The sequence below is a fragment of the Gopherus flavomarginatus genome, chromosome 3 (genome assembly GCF_025201925.1).
Source record: "Gopherus flavomarginatus isolate rGopFla2 chromosome 3, rGopFla2.mat.asm, whole genome shotgun sequence".
Classification (NCBI taxonomy): domain Eukaryota; kingdom Metazoa; phylum Chordata; order Testudines; family Testudinidae; genus Gopherus; species Gopherus flavomarginatus.
Genome location: NC_066619.1, coordinates 158843722 through 158862493, shown reverse-complemented (window position 1 = coordinate 158862493; position 18772 = coordinate 158843722). Strand labels below are relative to the sequence as shown.

The window sequence follows — 18772 nt, the reverse complement described above, 5'->3', positions numbered from 1 at the left end:
TTGGGCCAGGGATTTGGTGTGCAGGAGGGGTTCAGGCTGTGGGGTCCCGCTGGCACTTTATGGTGGCTCCCAGGAAGCAGCCACCAAGTCTCGGCAGCCCCTAGGCACATGGATGGCTCCATGTGCTGCCCTTATGCCCATAGATGCTGCCCCCCACCCCCGCAGCTCCCATTGGTCTTGGTTCATGGCCAATGGGAGCTGCAGAGCTGGTACTGGAGCAGGGGCAGCATGTGGAGCCTCCTGGCTACCCATGCGCCTAGGAAGCCATGAAGACCTGGCGGCCACTTCCAGAAGCCACATGGAGCTAGGGCAGGCAGGGAGCTTGCCATAGCTCTGAGCCCCTGCTGTGCCACCGACTGGACTTTTAACAAAAACCGGACACCTGGCAAGCCTCGGAATGGCCCTGTTTACCATTTCAATATCATGTTGATATGTCTCTAAGAGTTGCTTTGAGGTCACTGCGCCTGCTGGTTCCTTAACGCTCCCCAGTAGTAGAGCCTCATTTTAAAATATAACTTATTCATGCTGTAGAGAACAGCTCAACCAATTCATTTTGAATTGCACTATGAAAAAATGAGGGACAGCCTTTATTTTCTAAATGCACTGTTCCATCAATTGGATCGATAAATCCATTCATGTGACCCTCCGTTATTATCTGAGAAGCTATGTGGTCTGTCTGCAAACCAGGAATTAGAGAGAGAGATCTGAGAAATTTTACTCCTTTTGTTTTCAATATATTTATGAAGCTGTCAAAGTATCCCCAACCCTCACACACCTCCCCGCCAATTTATTGTTTAAGACTCTGCATATTATTGCCGCCAAAGCTCTAGGTCAAAGATAACCAGATGGACCGCCTTTGGCATCAGTTGATGCTACTGCTTAATCCACTTCTTGTTGCTGCTGCTGCGTGAAGATAAGCGCTACCCCCTCCCTCCCTCCCTTCCTTCCTGCCCATCAAAATGGGCTCAGTGTTTTGCCTTCTGAACATGTTGAACTTGTGATAGTCTTTCAGTCTCCTACAGATAGCTCACTTGCGGTATAGCCCCTAGAACAAGACCCTCTAGTCTTTGAAAACTGTGCTGTAGTATGAAACAATTGATGTAGTAGAACCTCAGTGTTAAGAACACCAGCGTTACGAACTGACCCGTCAGCCAAACACCTCATTTGGAACTGGAAGTACACAGGCAGGCAGCAGCAGGTATTTAAAAAAAGAAGGAAAGAAAGCAACTACAGTACAGTACTGTGTTAAACGTAAACTACTAAAAAAATGGGAGGGAAGGAAGCAGCATTTTTCTTCTGCATAGTAAAGTTTCAAAGCTGTATTAAGTCAATGTTCAGTTGTAAACTTTTGAAAGAACAAGCATAATGTTTTGTTCAGCATTACAAATATTTCAGAGTTACAAACAACTTCCATGCCTAAGGTGTTCCTTATAATAAATATATATTAAATAACTGCCCAACAGTGCCAATTAAATACACTATATCAATACACTTGCTCAAGCACTGAAACATGAAACGCTGAACCGCTAAAGTTATAGCCAAAAATGTTTGTTAATATCACTGTTTGCCAATGGAATTTGTTTTTCCAATTCAAAAATTATCACATAGGAAACAAATAAGATACTGTGGCTGCAGGGATCTCTAATAGTGCTCCAAACTCTTTAAAAGTAATATTGTTATGTAGTTTGCTTGCAGATAGCAAGTTGTGTTCAATAACAACTCTGGCCAAGATACTGGAGTATTAAAATAGAGATGGAATAAAATGACACTTCATTGTTAGGAGTTTTCAATAGACTTTTTCTTGCACTGTGAGTAAGAAATATACTTTGCTAAAATTGTATATGTGCAGAGCGTTTAACCATATTTGGTTTCCTTCCAGCACTATTACTCCTTATAGGTGAGAACAAGCAATAAGAAACTGACTTAAATATAGGTAACTGGTCAAAGTAGATAACCTAGAAGGAAGTCTTTAGTCTCTTCAATTCCCTTCTAAGACATCCAAGTGGAGATGGTCTTGTGGTTAAGGTACTGCGCTAGATCTGAGTTCATTTTCTGACTCTGCTACACGTTTCATGTATGACCTTAGAAAAGAGAGTTAATCTGTGATTCCATTCTCCCCATCTGAGATACGGGTTACTGCTACTCTCTTTCCTCCTGCCTTTTGTGTCATTATTTTTTAGCCGTTCAGGGTAGGGACTGCCTCTCACTATGTTTGTACATACAGTGCCTTGCACAGGAAACTCTGATCTTAGCATCTCTGAGCACTATTATAATACAAATAGATGATAGCTATCCAGCCAGAGAAGGAGAAAGGCCGTAACAATTCAAAACACCTACTAATTAACAAGCTTTTTATTTTTATTTTTGTCAGTTTGGGACCAGACAGCATAGATTGTAGCCATTAGGCAATTGGATTCAAAAGATGGATACAGTATATTTGGTAAGAGGAAAATTTCCTAACTTTTTTTTCATTTTGATCTTTTTTAAATGCATTTCTTTCTTACTGTATGGCAAGAATGTTCATAAAGATAAGGTGTGCTTGGCATCTGAAACTTTTCATATGCTTCATGGCTTCTGAACATAAGCAATCTAATCTTGAGACTACACTAATTTGACTTGAAGGCTCTACTTTTATCTTTTAGTTTACAGAAGATCGTTTAATAAATTGTAGCCTAAACTGTATGTGACCAAAAGCTGCACTGCACTGCTCAGATAATGGATTTGGGAGGTAGGAAGCTGATGTTTTTAGTAATTAGATCTATGTTATGTAGCAGCAACTCGGAAAATAAGGACTGCTGTCTAGCAAGATCATAAAACAAGAGATTTGAAAAAATCTGTATGCAGTATATCAGATATATCTAATATAGTTTTTTCTATATTATGTGTATTGTGACAGACCCAGGCCAGTGGGGTACAGGAGTCTGGTCCTATTGGCATCCAGGAGGTGGGCGGGCTAAAGGATCTCCCCCACAGCCTAAGGGGAGGATCCACAGGTCTGTGACACCAAATGATTTCATGGGACAACTAATGAAAAAAACAGGATCAGGAGTGAGGTCATAGGGATAAATGAAGGGAACCTAATGGGGACACCGAGCAGAGAACCCCGGACAGTGCTCACTGCTCCTCGAAGGCGTTAAGGGACCCAGTGGACGCCACCCAGAGGAACTCTGCCCGGATGCGTGAACTGACGGAGGAGCAGAAATAGGCCCCACAGTCGCAGGAAATCCCGTCTTCCAACCTCCTCTCCCTGGTTTTATAGATGGCTAGTTTGGCCAGGGCCGAGAGGAGGTTGATAAGGAGATCCCGCAACTTTGTGGGGCCACGGATGGGGAGTGCATAGATAAAAAGGTGAGGGGAAAAGTGCAACCAAAAACGCAATAAGATAGTCAAGAGGAGCCGGAAAAGGGGCTGCAATCTGGTGCACTCTAAATAAATGTGCGCCAGGGTCTCCTTCACACCACAAAAAGGGCAGGTGTTGGGGACAGGGGTAAACTGCGCCAAGTACACGCCTGTGCTCACAGCCCCGTGAAGGAGCCGTCAACTGACATCCCTGGCAGGCCTCGGGACCAGGGCAGAGTACAAGCTGGCCCACCGGGGTTTCTCACCCTCGAGAGCTGGCAGGAGGTCCCACCCTTTTCGGGGCGGGATGCGAGGGTGAGGTAGAAGAATGTGGAGCACGACCATGTACAGATGTTTCCTTGGAGCTGTCTGGAACAGAACCGGCTGCAGATTGTGCAGCCAGGTTGCAGTGAAAGGGCAGGGGGGGGCCAATTGGGTCCACGGGGCAGGGGCCCGATAAAAATGTCCACGGAGCCAGGGGTGGAGGGTGGGCGGGGCATGCCCTCTCGCAGGACCCAGTCGAGGTAGGCCCGAACAGCGGGCTGTAAAGTGGCCTTCACCTCCTGAAGTACGTGCCGGGGAGTACGAGGGCTGGAGAGCCCCATGCGCTGAGTGAGCGTCAGAGGATCCAGCCAGTCTCCCCGGTCATAGTCCAGGAGGTCTCCAACCCTGGTGACTTCCACCAAGACCAGCCTCTGGCGCACCGCGGGGGACTCTGCCACCTGCACACGAAGCTGGGGATCGTGTAGCAGGGGCTCTGCAAGGAGGTTGGCCCCCACGGACCTGGTCGTTGAAAAGAGCTTCCAGGTCCGGAGGAGGTCTTGGTAGAAGACCGGCAGTCTGGAGAGGTCTCGCGGAAGACCTCTCGGATGGAGGTAAAAGAGCTGCCGGTCGTATCAGAGCCCTCGGAAGCGGCAGAGGAAGGAGTGCGCCGATATACTCCACGCCGGTCTACTTGCACCATACAGGAGACTCTGCAGGGCCTGGAGGCGGAAGTCATGGACCTGAGTGCATAGGCACTTCAGGCCCTGCCCTCACTCTTCCAGGGGCAGGTGGAGGACCCCTGCAGAGACCCAGTGCATCCCTGGCCAAAAGAACTCCAGAATCGCCATCCGGAGGTTGGCCAGGAAATCCGGGGCCGGGACCAGGGTGTTGAGCCGGTACCAGAGCATGGACAGGACCAGTTGATTAAGCACCAGTGCCCTCCCCCGAAGGGAGAGGCACCAGAGTAGTCCTGTCCATTTCCAGAGCCGCTCCATCACCCTGCCCTCCAAACCTTGCCAGTTCTCCTGCGGAGACGGATGCATGGCAGAAAGGTAAACGCCGAGATAGAGCAGCAGACCCTCGCTCCACCGGATGGCCTGAAGCGTGGGTGGGAGGGAGCTTGCCTGCCACCTGTCCCTGACCACCAGGCCAGAGCTCTTGACCCAGCTGACCCGTGCGGGAGGAGGCTGCCAAGTACATAGCCTGGCAAGCCTCCACCCGTGCCAAGTCGCCCAGGTCCTGGACCACGAGGAGCACATCATCAGCATATGCCAACAGGACCAGCCGCAGCTCCAGCTCCCGAAGCACCAACCCCGTCAACCTCTTGCGGAGGAGACAGAGGAAGGGCTCGATCGCCAGAGCGTACAGCTGGCCCGAGAGGGGGCACCCCTGCTGCACTCCCCACCCGAAGCTGACCGGCTCGGTCTGGGTCCAGTTGAGCCTGAGCAGACACTCCGCAGAAGCATACAGCACCTGGAGAAAACCCACAAACTGGGGTCTGAAGCCAAATGCTCGCAGAGTGCTCAGGAGATACCCGTGATCCACCCTGTCGAATGCCTTCTCCTGATCCAGGGACAAGAGGGCGAACGACAGACCATCCCTACACTCTAATTCCAGAAGGTCCCGACCAGATACAAGTTATCAAAGATCATGTGGCCCGGGACAGTGTAGGTCTGGTCTGGATGGACCATGTTCACCAGCACGGACCCTAGCCGCATCGAGATGGTCTTCACAACGATATTGTAGTCCGTGCTGAGGAGCAAGACGGGACGCCAATTCCGTAAGTCGCGGAGGTTCCCCCTCTTCGGCAATCAGGCAAGCACGGCTCGCCTGCACGAGAGAGGAAGGACCCCACTCTGCAAAGACTCGGCCCAGACAGTGACCAGGTCTGGGCTGAGGACATCCCAGAACACGCAGTAGAACTCCACGGTCAGCCCGTCCATGCCCAGAGATTTATTGGTGGGCATGCGACGAAGGGCTTCCAAGAACTCGGCCAGAGTGAGAGGCAGCTCTCGCCGGTCCTGGTTGCCCATGCTGACCATCGGGAGTCCGTCCCAGAGCACTCTGCAAGTGTTAGGATCGGTCGGATCCGGGGAGAAAAGAGTCACTTAGAAGGCCCTGGCCCTCTTGGACGTCTCCGCTGGATCCGTGAGGGGGGTGCCGTCCTCCGCCAGGAGGCAGGTGATGTGCTTCTTGGCCCCCCTCCTTTTCTCCAGGGCATAGAAGAAGCGGGAGCCGCCATCCATCTCCCGAAGGAGGTGGATGCGGGATCGAACAAAAGCACCCTGGGCTCGATGGTCTTCAAGGGCCCGGAGCTCCTCCCGCTTCTCCCGGCAAGCTCCGCAGAGGGATGGATCCTCGGGGCTGGTGGCCATACGCCTCTCCAGCTCCAAGACCTCCCGCTCCAACTGCCCTATCGCTGCATCCCTCCGTCGGCTGGTGCCCCGGCTGTAGTCACGGCAGAAGAGCTGGGCACGCACCTTCCCCAGATCCCACCACCGCCGTGCCGAGGAAAAGGCACGCCTCTGCCCTCGCCAGGCCAGCCAGAACTCCCGGAAGGATGCCACGAAGCCTGCATCCTCCAGAAAACTATTATTAAAGTGCCAATAGGCCGGCCCTGGCCTCTCCACGCAGAGAGAAGCCGTCACAGTGGCAAGATGGTGATCTGAAAAGGGGGCCAGCCGAACGCTGGAGGAGTGGGCCCATGAAAGGTGGAAACGCGACAGGTAAATATGGTCCAGCCAGGAGTGGTGCGACCGATGGGCCTCCACCCAAACAAAGGTGAACGTTGAGACATCGTCCGGGTGGTGGTCAAGCCAGATGTCCACCAGGGAGTGGCTTTCGACGATCTCCCGGAGGATGTCCACAGCGGCCGGGCACTGCTCAGTCCCCGAGCGGTCCTGTTCCTTGAGGATGGTGTTAAAGTCCCCTCCCAGGACCAGGCACTCACAAGGATCCAGGGAGCCGAGGAAGGCGGACACCTGCTGATAAAAACGCAACCTCTCTGGGCCCGATGTCGGGGCGTAAACGTTGACGAGATTAACCACAAGCCCCTTCATGCGGACCCGGAGGTACAGCAGTCGGTCCGGCACAGCCTCAGGGACCCCCAGCACCTCGGGCTGTAGGTCGGGGGAGAACAGGGTCGCCACTCCAGCCACGCAAACCGAGAAGTGGCTAAAGTAGGCCCCGTCCCCTCACTCCAGCCGCCAGCTAGCTTCAGCGACCGGATCCGTATGGGTCTCCTGCAGGAAAACCACAGAGTATCCCCTCCTGGAGGAAGGAGAGCACTTGGATCCTGTGGAGACCCATCCTACAGCTGCGGGTGTTTAAAGTGGCAAAGATGATCAGCGCCATGAGGAGGGCTGGCGGGGATCCTCACCGGCAGACACACCCATGGCCTCCGGCAGGCCGCGCAGCAATCTGTGACCTACCCCGTAGGTGAGTAAAGAGTCATGGAAGAGGCGGACCCGCCGGTAGGCCGTGGCGGCCTGCTTCCCGGTCCTCTTACCCTCTCCCATGAGGGCCCTTGCGGCCAGAGGATCTGATGGAAATCCCCCCACCGCTGGAATGCAAACTGGACTTTGTTATGGGAGCCACGGACGTCCTCAAGGAACTCCCGCAGCTCCTCCCTCAGTGCATGAGGGGGCGGGGTCACTGATCGATGATTGTCCCCCAGTGGGGCCCCCGTCACAGCCCCGTGGCCCACCGAGGCGGGCAGGCAGGGGGCAGACCCTCGATGTGGCATCCAATGGGCTGACGCCACACGACCTGCCCCGCTCCCCGGTTCAACAAGGGGCGGCGGAAGGAGAACAGCAGCTCCTGGTGGGTCGGGACAAGGAAAAACTACTGAAGCTGCTCCCTGGGGGGTATTCCCAGGGGCAGCACTAGCATCACAGGAGGTGGGGGGGACAAGGACAGGGCTGACAGGAGTAGGGTGGGGATCAGGCAGAGAATCGGGGAAGGGGGTAGAGGCAGGATCCTGAGCCTCTATAGTTGAGCCACTGGATGGTGGCTCCTCCTGGCCAGGCTCAAGGATCTGGGAAGTGGGCAGGGGACCCCTAATGATGCCGGGCTCAGCCACTGTGGTACATGCGGCAGCCCCGGCATCCAGAGATAGATGTTCATTAACAGAGTCCTTGCCTAGGAAGGAGGGCGGGTCCTCCACACCCAAGAGGGACACCCCCTGGGAACTGGGTCTCGGCAGCGGGGCACTGGCCGTTGCCCCAATGGGCTCGGCAGCCGTCAACAGGGAGCCACCCGCAGCCGGGTTGATGGAAGATTCCAGGGGACCCTCAGAGGCGGGAGCAAAAGCAGCAGTTAGGGGAAGGGAACTTGGGGACAGGGGGACCATGGTGAGGTCGCCCAGATCGAGGCCCGCTAGCAGAGGGTCGTCCTCCCCCTGCGTGACCGGGGTCAGACCCAGGGCCTCAATCTCCTTGTAGATGGAAGGGAGATCACCGTCCACCACCCCAGGGCCCTCCCCGCCAGCACCTGAGGCGACACCCACGTCGGCACTCACAGATGTTTCGAGTGGGAAGGGGGCGAGAGAGGCTCCCTCGGGGGCTTCCACGGGAAGGGACCCCGGAGGAGGTGCGGTGTCACCTTCCGGTGCTGCCATGGTGTCCCCAGCTGGCACCACAGAACGGGAGTCATCGGGGGCAAGTCGGAAGGCTCGTCATCAGTGCCCTCCTTCCTGCTCTTCCGGGGGGCCTCCGAATCTGAAGGATGTAAGGAGGCTCGAGCCTTCTGCTTGCCCTGCTTCCCCTGCACTAAGGACCAGCCCTCCATGGCACCATCCGGGGGCTGGTTAACAGGGGTCGGGTCGAGGGGCAAGGGCAATGGCTCAGGGACTCGGGGAGGCTGTGGTGGGACAGCAGAAACGAGGGAGGATTCCCCCTAGGGCAAGCCCTCTCCCAAGCCCGGTATCTCCGCCGCACCCTCCTCCACAGTGGTGGACCGAGAAGGAGGAGGAGGGGCAGCTTCGGGTGCCAGGCAGCCAGGGGTACCGGTGATGACAGGGCCAGCGCCTTGCCGGGGCTCGGGGGTCCCGGATGCTCCTCCGTGTTGGGCCAAGGGGAAGTCCCTCCGGACGTGCCCCATCGCCCGGCAGAGGTAGAACAGGGCCTCCCCCATTGAATAATGCACCCGGTAGTGGGCTCCCTGGTAGGGGACCAGAAAGGACCCCTCAAGCGCCTCTCCGCCACGCGCCGCTGGCGGCAGTTGAAGCTGCACTTGCTGGCGGAACGAGAGAACATGACGGAGGGCGGGGTCCTTGCAGCCCAAGGGGAGAGGGCTGATGACGGAGATGGGGAGCCCCAGGGTAGAAAGGGCGGGCAACAGGATGGCATTGGGCAGGAAGGGAGGGACGGAGGTCAGGATTAAGAGGACCCCCAGGTCTTCCAACGGCTCCAGGGGGACGAACACGCCCCTCACTGCCAGGCCCGTCTCAACCGCCTCCTGTGCAGTGGCCTCCGATGCCAGGAAGAAGACCACCCTTCCGTACATTTTGGAGGCCGCCACGATGGCCGTGGGCCCCACCACCCTCGCCAACACCCGCACATGGGGCGAGGCGGGCACCAGGAGGCAACGGATGCCATGCTTCCTGGTCAAGGTGGGAAAGGGGCCCCGGCCACTGTAGATGGTAGTGGAAGCAGCGGTCGGAGGAGTGGCGGTGGGGAGGGGGGCTGCCACCACCCGGGCGTACACCCTGGGGGCCGGGCGAGGGATACCCACAGAGCTGGTGGACGGAATTGCTGGGAGGGATGCCGCAGCCGGTAGCGGGGCCGCAGCAGCGGGGGTAGTTTCCGCCATGGAGAGCCTGGCCTTTCTAGCGGGGCTTACCCTTCTTCCCACCCCGACCCTTCCCACTGGCTGGGGGGGCTCCCCCGAATCGGAAGGGGCGAGGGACGTGGCAGCAGCGGAAGTCTCCCCGGTACTCGCCGCCGCCAGTGCCCCAGTAGGGGCGGTGGTAGGTGGAGGCTGAGGTAGAGGCTTGGGCAGTGGACCCGGGGGCAAGTGGAGGAGGGGCGGTGAGTGCATCACGAGGGATCTCCCCCGCCGTGTCCCCCGCCATAACGAGAGCGGGGAGGGGGACAAACAGCGAAGGGAGGGGAAGGAGAGGAGGCGACCACCCCTTCCTGTTAGGCTGCAGGCAGGGGAGGAGGGTGCCAAAAAGGGAAGGCTAAAGGGGTGTAGGGAGCAACCAAGGACCTAGGGGTGGGAGGGCGTCAGGTCACCGACTCAGAGGGGAATTCTGGCTCCTCTAGTTGCACTAGGGGATCAGGGGGGACAACGGCATAGGGGGGTGAACAAGGGCAAACTCAAATGGGGGAAGGGCACAAGCGCATGGGGGGGCGTGGGCGCATGAGGGAAGGGACCAATCAGGGCTGGGGGGTCACAGAGTGGGGGAGGGGAAGGGCGAGCTGGAAATGGGGTAGAGGGACCACGGGGATAGCTGCAGGGCTGGGGCAGGACTATCAGGGCCGCAGAGGGAAATAGGTGGGGTGGAAAAACGTGGCAAAGGAAAGGGGTCAGTCCAGGGGGAGGTGGTGCACCTACAGGCACTTGTGCAAAAGTCAATGGTTGGCTGCTGCTGCTGCAGGCCCAAATGATGGAAGTGGGTGTGGTGAGCCAGGCGAGCAGCTCAGTCCCAGAGGCAGGAGTCCAAAGCAGAAGGAAAACAGCCAGCAGGGGTGGAGGAGGAGGCAACAATGGTGGTGGGGGCGAAAGGGAACACAGATGGACCGGGGGCAGGCTCCACGTCACACCCCCGGTGTCCCAACAGACACAGTCCAAAACCCCACCACAAGAGCACAGTTCGAAAGACAGTCCAGGAATGCCACCTCCACAGTGGTCTTCACACGGTCTCCAGTAGCGGGTAGTCCTCTTCTACTCCTCCTCCTCCTCCGGGCACCAACAGCTCCCCAGAAACAGCCACAGTAGCCCCAGCAGCTCCAGGTGGTGGCGGCCTGGTGTCCAGGCAGGAGGGATCCCGCTCAGATGGCATCCTCAGCAACAAGAGCTAGGGTCCCTCACTCCCCTCCTCTCTGGGAAGCAGGCCAGCAGCCACCCCAGGCCAGCAGCCACCCCGCCCCGCCCCCCCCGGGCTGTAGGTGGAGTAACAGCAGCAACTGAGGGGGGGTGGGGAATCTACTAGCCAGCCAGTAAGCAGATAGCGGGGTGGGTGGTGGTGTCTAGCCCAGCCAGGGGGGAGCAGCAGCAACCCTCTCCCTCCTTCCTCAACAGCAGAGATCCACTACTGGCCCCAGAAGAAGCAGGTTTCTGTTCCCTGAGTGACCAGAGCAGGGGCTGCACTACAGTAATCAGGAACCTGCTAGAACCAATTAAGGCAGACAGGCTGATTAGAACACCTGCAGCCAATCAAGGCAGGCTAATCAGGGCACCTGGGTTTAAAAAGGAGCTCACTCCAGTCAGGGAGGGGAGAGCCAGAGGAGAGGAAGTGTGTGCGAAGAGCTGGGAGCAAGAGGCACAAGGAGCTGAGACTGAGAGGGTGTGCTGCTGGAGGACTGAGGAGCACATGTGTTATCAGACACCAGGAGGAAGGTCCTATGATGAGGATAAAGAAGGTGTTTGGAGGAGGCCATGGGGAAGTAGCCCAGGGAGTTGTAGCTGTCATGCAGCTGGTGCAGGAGGCACTATAGACAGCTGCAATCCACAGGGTCCTGGGCTGGAACCTGGAGTAGAGGGTGGGCCTGGGTTCCCCCCAAACCTCCCAACTCCTGATCATACACAGGAGGAGTTGACCTGGACTGTGGGGAAGATTACTGAGGTGAGCAAATCTGCCAATAAGCGCAGGACCCAAGGTAGAGGAGGAACTTTGTCACAGTATGTATGTTATATTTATGTGTGTGTGTGTATGTAATATATCTTTTCTGAGATGGAGTGATCTGAACTGCACCCAGTATTCAAGGTGTGGGTGTCCTGTAAATATATAAGTGGCATTATGATATTTTCTGTTTTATTATCTATCCCTTACCAAATGGTTCCTAACATTCTGTTGGCTTTTTTGACTGCCACTGCACATTGAGCAGATGTTTTCAGAGAACTATCCATGATGACTCCAAGATCTTTCTTGAATGATAATAGCTAATTTAGACCCTGTCTTTTTGTATGTGTAATTGGAACTACATTTTCCAATGTGCATTACTTTGTATTTATCAACATTTTGAATTTCATCTGCCATTTTGTTGCCCAGTCACCCAGTTTTGTGAGATCCCTTTGTAACTCTTTGCAGTCTGCGTTAGACTTAATTATCTTGAGTGATTTTGTATCTACAGACTCTTCCACCTCACTGTTTACCCCTTGTCCCAGAACCTTTATGAGTATGTTGAATAGCAATTGCAGTACAGATCTGTGGGGCCCCTGCTATTTACCTCTCTCCATTGGAAAAACTGACCATTTATTCCTACCCTTTGTTTCCTATCTTTTAACCAGTTACCAGTCCATGAGAGAACATTCCCTCTTATCCCATGACTGCTTACTTTGCTTAATAGCCTTTGGTGAGGTACCTTGCCAAAAGCTTTCTGAAAGTCCAAGTAGACTATATCTACTGGATCATTCTTGTCCGCATGTTTGTTGACCCCCGTCAAAGAATTCTAATAGATTGGTGAGGCATGATTTCTCTTTAGAAAAGCCTTGTTGACTCTTCCCCAATATATTGTGTTAATCTATATGTGTCTAATTCTGTTGTTTGCTATAGTTTCAACCAATTTGCCTGCTACAGAAGTTAGGCTTACCACCTGGTAATTGCCAGAATTGCCTCTGGAGCCTTTTTTAAAAATTTCACTGCCTCAGGAAGTGCAATCTGTTCTCCATTTGGGAGCCATAGAGGAAGTATCTCCACAATATGAAGGCAAAGGATTTTATTCCTACTAATTCTACCTTCATTCACAAGAGGGAAAGAGGGTTGGCTAACACTCCTCCAGGACTTGAGAAAGCTAACTAAATTAACCAGGAAGCTAAAGTTCAGAATGCTTTCACTTTCTTCCATGATGCTTTCCCTGGACCTTGGAAACTGGTTCTCTGCCCTTGATTTACAGGATATTTATTTCAATGTGGCCATAAGAAGTATCTGAGATTAATGGTCAGAGAGACTCACTACCAATGCAGGGTACTTCTCTTTGGCACTTCACTGGCACTGAGAGTTTTTACCAGATGTATGTAGTGGTAGCTTCCCTTCTCCGCTTTTTTTGTTCTTTCCTTGTGTGGATGACTGGCTGGCCTCAGGCCAGCCAAAGGAGCAAGTAAGGTGAGTATTCTTAGAATCCAGTCACTGTTCATTCATCTGGGACTCAGAATACATGCAGAAAAGTCTACTTTAGTCCAGTTCAGAAGATCAACTTGATGGGAGCAGTCCTCAGTGCTCCTACAGTGACTGCTTACTGACCTCAGGACAAGTTTCTGTCCATTGCCAATATTTGCAAGAGCCTCAAAATGAACCCAGGACAAAGGTCCATTCCTGCCTATGACTTCTAGGTCATTTGGCTTCACGAATGTACATGCACCCACATGGCAGCCTTTACCTCAACTGCTTATACTGGTTCCTCTCTGTTCAGGCACTCTCTGGACATACTGCTTTGTGAATCTCAGTGAGTGCTTTCCTCCCTGGATTGGTGGATAGATCCAGAAAATGTCTGTGCCTGAGTTCTTTTCTCCAATCCAGAACCAACAATGACTCTTGTCACAGATGCCACCACCATGAGTACTCTTTGAAGACAGAAATGCTGAACCTCACATTTCATAAATGGGGTACATCTCTTTGCCTGGTCAGAGGGTTTTCTCTACACCTTTACTCCAATTCTCTTGATCCCAAAGTTGATCAGAAAGCTAAAACATGACCAGGCAACATTAATACTGATAGTCTCAGCTTGGCCAAGATATTGTTGCTATACAGAGCTCCAAGACCTCTTGAAACAACCTCCAGTAACCAGGCCATTGATCAAGAGATTATTGTCCTAGAATCAGGGACACATTCTACTTCACAATCTATAGTCTTCATAGAATTATAGATGTATAGGGCTGGAAGGGACCTCAAGAAGCTATCATGTCCAGCCCTCTGCGCTGAGGCAGGACCAAGTAAACACAGATAATCCCTGAGAGGTGTTTGTCCTACCTGTTCTTAAAAACCTCCCATGACATGACAGGGATTCCACAGCCTCCCTTGGAAGCCTGTTCCAGAGCTTAACTACCTTTATAGTTAGAAATATTTTCCTAATATCTAACCTTAAATCTTCCTTGCTGAAGATTGAACCCTTATTTCTTGTCCTACCTTTAGTGGACATGGTGAACAACTGATTACAGCCCTCTTTTTATAACTGCTCTTAACATATGTGAAGATTGTCCCCCCTCAGTTGTCTTTTCTCAAGATAAAACATGCAAAGCTACAGAAGGTTAAAAAAAATCAGCATGTAGTTAAGGATCACTTTAACTAATTACCTACCTCAAGGTGAGGGTCTACACTACAATAATCTGTGAGAGTTCAGCCCTGAGACTGGTTACAGTAGAGAGATTATCACTAGCGGGGGACCTCATGGCGCATAACAGCGACAATACCCTGCTCTTTCTGCAATGCTTAATTTTATTTTATTCACTAGCCACACAACAATATGCACATGGGCAGCCTGCAAAGGGCAGACATTTGTATTGTTCTCTCTCCCTATTTGCACCACTCAGACCATCTGTCATGGGGAAATCCAAAGCATTAGTCATTACTCTCACCATCTGCATTCTCCTCATCGTCACCATCACCAGCAGGTGTCATACTGGTGTCTCCCACAGCTCTTAGGCTGGGTAACATCTTTTATAATGTGTTTGTTGACACCCATTGGGGTTTATACGTTTGCATAGCTGTTTCAATCCCTTATCCTTATTTGAACTGCCACACCCCATTAATTTTAGAGTGTCTCACTTTTAATAGGTTACTTATGCATTTACTTCATAATCATTAGCCTTTATGTAAATCAGTTGGTATTGCATTATTATGGCTAAGCGTCTGATAGTTTTGCTGACACCAAAAGTCTGAAGAGCAACCTGAAATATTAATAGCAGGCGCTAACTGGTGTCTTGCAAAACATCTAGCAAATCTATATACTGTAACACGCAAGTTTTCTTGTAACTGACATAGGGTCACTCATCAGTTACTTATGCTAACTGTTCTTTAGGTTTAAGGACTTGTTTGGCTTAGCAGAATATCTTACAGGCCTTGTGTTGCAGCTCTAATCAATACCAACTCCCTCATGTTTCTTGCCATTGGCTACACTTTTCTCCAAGGCCACGCTTTTTAATCCTATCATCATTTTTGTTGCTCTTCCCAGTTTGTCCATCTCTTTCCTAAAGCGTGGCTCCCAGAATGGGACATGCTACTCCTGCTGAGGCCTCATCAAGGGCTGAGTAGAGTGGGGAAAAATAACTTCCATGTCTTTGTAGCAGAGTGGATCGCTGCTCCTGCCCTGAAGGGGTTAAAAACAGCCTGGGAAAGGGGCTGGGGCTGGAGAAAGCCCTTTTAGGCTGGGCTGATTGGGGAAGTGGCTGCAGCTGGGGGCCACACCCCAAACTGAGCGACAGGGCCTAATAAGAAGGCCAGGGAAGCCAAGGGCAGACAGTCTTCCTCTGCCTGTAGAGGGAGAAGGGCCTGGGTGCTGAGAACCAGAGCAGGTACCTAGGGTGAAGCAGTGCTGGGGAAAGGCAGAGGAGCTGGGGAACTCCTGCCTGGAAAGTCCCAGGCTGCGGCCTAGAATTAGGCCAGGAGATACTCGGGTTGTAGGGTGCAACCCAGGGGTAGGCCAAGGCAGCAGGTCCAAACCCCTTTGCTGATGATGAGTGGCTGATACTGCAGTCTGCCCCAGGGCATGGGGCTAGACAATGACTGGCAGTAGCCTACACTGAAGCAAAGTGGGGATGGAGGGTGGGGAGTTCCCAGGGAGGGGAAACCCCTAAGGAAAAGGGGTTGCTGCCAGGGGGCAGAACCCCACATAAAAGGGGCACCAGGGTCCAGGGAGGGACATGGGGCCTGTAGCAGGAAACAAGGCGGATCACCGACCTGCAGAGGGCGCTCCAGGCTGGAACCTGAGCTAATTCCTAAAGCAACCAGCAGGAGGCGCCGCAGGGGTGAGGCTGTTGGTTTACAGTCTTACATATGGCAATTCTGTTAATACACCCTCAATGATGATAGCTTTTTTTGTCACTGCAGCATGTTGTTGACTCATATTTTATTTGTGATCCACTAAGACCCCTAGATCCTTTTCAGCAGTACTACCACCTAGCTAGTTATTCTCCATTTGATAGTTGTGCATTTGGTTTTTCCTTCCGAAGTGAAGTACTTTGCACTTATCTTTAAGGAATTTCATCTTGTTGATTTCAGACCAATTCTCCAGTTTCACAGTCATTTTGAATTCTAATCCTCTCCTCCCTGCTTGGTGCCATGCTCCATTCCATTGTCTTGATCACTGAATAGTACCAGACCAGGATCCTACTACAGTGGCTCTCAACCAGGGGTATGCATACTCCTGGGGGTAAGCAGAGGTCTTCCAGGAGATGTATCAACACATCCAGATATTTGCCTAATTTTACAAGTTATGTAAAAGCACTAGTCATCAGATTTCCCTCTTGTTCCTCCTATGTAATTTGCCATGTCCGCTCTCCAACATGTAGCCTTCTATTAAGGTCACCCTTTTTTTTTATGGTTACCTGGGACTTTTGTCACCTGACCCCTTTGAACCTAGTTTAAAGCTGTCCTCACTAGGTTGTCAAGTCAGTGAGCAAAGATGCACTTCCTTTTCTTGGTCAAGTGAGGATACCCCAATCTTGGTCTCAGTTTTTCAGGATGCTATTTCTGATAAGTTTTTGGAAAGTAACTGTCTCTTTACATCAAGATGCAGCTCCAAAGCCTGTGACAGCAAAGGAGTTGAGAGCAGGAAATTGCCAGGTGGTGGTTTGTGAAAACACAAATGACGCAACTGACAGAGATGGAGGTATTTTTCCCCCAGGCTGGTGAGACACAAAAAGCAGTTATGGAGAAGCTGCTGGGAAAAGGTGAATCTGATCGAAGGTTAAACACACCCAGCCCAGAGAGCACAGATCACAGCCCTCTAGGGGGTGGGGAAGAACTCAGTGGTGGGAGGAGGAAACACAGGGTAGCCCCAAAAGGGGAGCTGGATTTTCTGCATATGTACAGTCCTGGGGTTGGGCAACTGCTCCCCAAAGGGCCAACCAATGTGCAGGATCCCCCTGAACCTTTATCTTGCCAGACCCTGAGATATCAAAATGCCAGAAACATGATTAAATGAAGAGCCCACACAGAAGGAAACACTGGAGGGAAAGAGAAGCCAGTGATTGATTATATGGGAAAGACTCAAAGGACACCATGGATAATGAACAAACTAACCTCAAACTACACTATCGGAACAGAGGGCGTGGTATCATAAAGATACTTGTAAACCCCCATCTGTGATAAACATTTTAGTATTAATATTAAGTTCTGGGATAAGAATTTTGATGCAGGTGTTAAACCTTATGATAATGCTACTTTTCAATTAATACCTGTAAACAGGTTTAAAGCTAGTTTGCTGTGTGTGAATAGGGAAGCTGTGGCACACTGCCTCATGGCCTTAATGGCTGGATGCCAAGAGAACTATAACACAAACTGACTAACCCTCTTGCAGTAAACTAAGGGGGGAGGTGTGACATTCTGTACCTTGTGGGAACACCCTACACCCCCATGTCCATCCTTATAATATGATTGTGTGGTAGCTAATGCGAAGTTTGTCATGTCGGATGTCTTCGGAAGGCTCATGATGCACTGAGCATTGTGGTCATAGTGATGTTATAGTAACTGTTGATACAGTAATGTGTTAGGTTATAATTTCACGTCTATAGATGTGAGGCTGAAAATGTGTTTTCATGACTTAAAATAAGCCCAAGCACAAATTCTCCCAGAGCAGAGGCAGTTCACACCTCATCAGGGCATGTAGGGGACAAACCCAGGCCAGCCTCACAGGAACAAAGGATGCTGGCCTAGGCAGCAACAAAAGAATCTGTTGGACTCTCAATTGAGTCACCCCGTTTTACTTTGGACAGTTTGGGACTGCGAGGAGGTAATGATCACCTGACTCTGAAGTGGTGGTGGGTGAGGAGAGCCAAGGGGGAAGAGAGAGCATGATAAAAAGGAGAGACGTTTGCCAGGCTCTTCCTTTCTCTGCATCTACAGACCCCACCACACCAAGTGACTGAAGCACTGATCAAAGGGGAGAGCCTGGCTAAGAGCAACCAGCCAGCCTGTGATGAGAAGCATCTAAGTTTGTAAGGGCATTGAAAGTGTTAAGCTCAGCTTAGAATGTTTTGCTTTTCTTTCATCTGAGCAAATTTACTTATGTTTTGACTTATAATCATTTAAAATGTATCTTTATAGCTAATAAATCTGTTTGTATGTTCTACCTGAAGCAGTGCAGTTGGTTTGAAGCATGTCAGAGACTCCCCTTGAGATAACATGCTGGGTACATATCAATTTCTTTGTTAAATTGACAGACTCCTATAAGCTTGTAGGGTCCAGCTAGCATAAATGGACACTGCAAGACAGAGATTCCTAGGGTTGTGTCTGGGATCAGATATATTGACTAGTGTCATTCGGTTGCACAATCCAAGGAGCAGCTTACATACCAGAGGCTGTGTGTGAACTCCCAGTCCTGGGTGATTCTCACAGCAGAGCAGGGTAAGGCTGGCTCCCAAAGGCAAGGCTGGAGTGACCTAACAGATTACCAGTCCACATAACACCAGAGGGGAATGTCACACACATACTCTCCTTGTGTCGGTGACAATTCTGGCCGCAACTTCCTTTTATTACTGACCTTGGCACAAAGAGCGGGAATGTGCTAATAAAGTTTGCGGATGACACGAAGCTGGGTGGTATTGCTAACACGGAGAAGGACAGGGATACTATTCAGGAAGATCTGAACCACCTTCTAAACTGGAGTAATAGAAATAGGATGAAATACAATAGTGAAAAGTGCAAGGTCATGCATTTAGGAATTAATAATAAGAATTTTGGATATACGTTGGGGGCGCATCAGTTGGAAGCGACGGAGGAGGAGAAGGATCTTGGGGTACTGGTTGATAGCAGGATGACTGAGTCGCCAATGTGATACGGCTGTTAAAA

The 18772-nt window shown here is 51.7% G+C and overlaps 1 long non-coding RNA gene across 1 annotated transcript; it reads left to right on the top strand.

Annotated features, from left to right (window-relative positions):
* The first annotated feature begins 11468 nt into the window (after positions 1–11468).
* LOC127047208 (uncharacterized) lies at positions 11469–18053 on the top strand. The gene is made up of 2 exons (XR_007773328.1): positions 11469–15729; positions 16494–18053. It is a non-coding gene; the product is annotated as an uncharacterized LOC127047208 (long non-coding RNA).
* Positions 18054–18772: the final 719 nt, after the last annotated feature.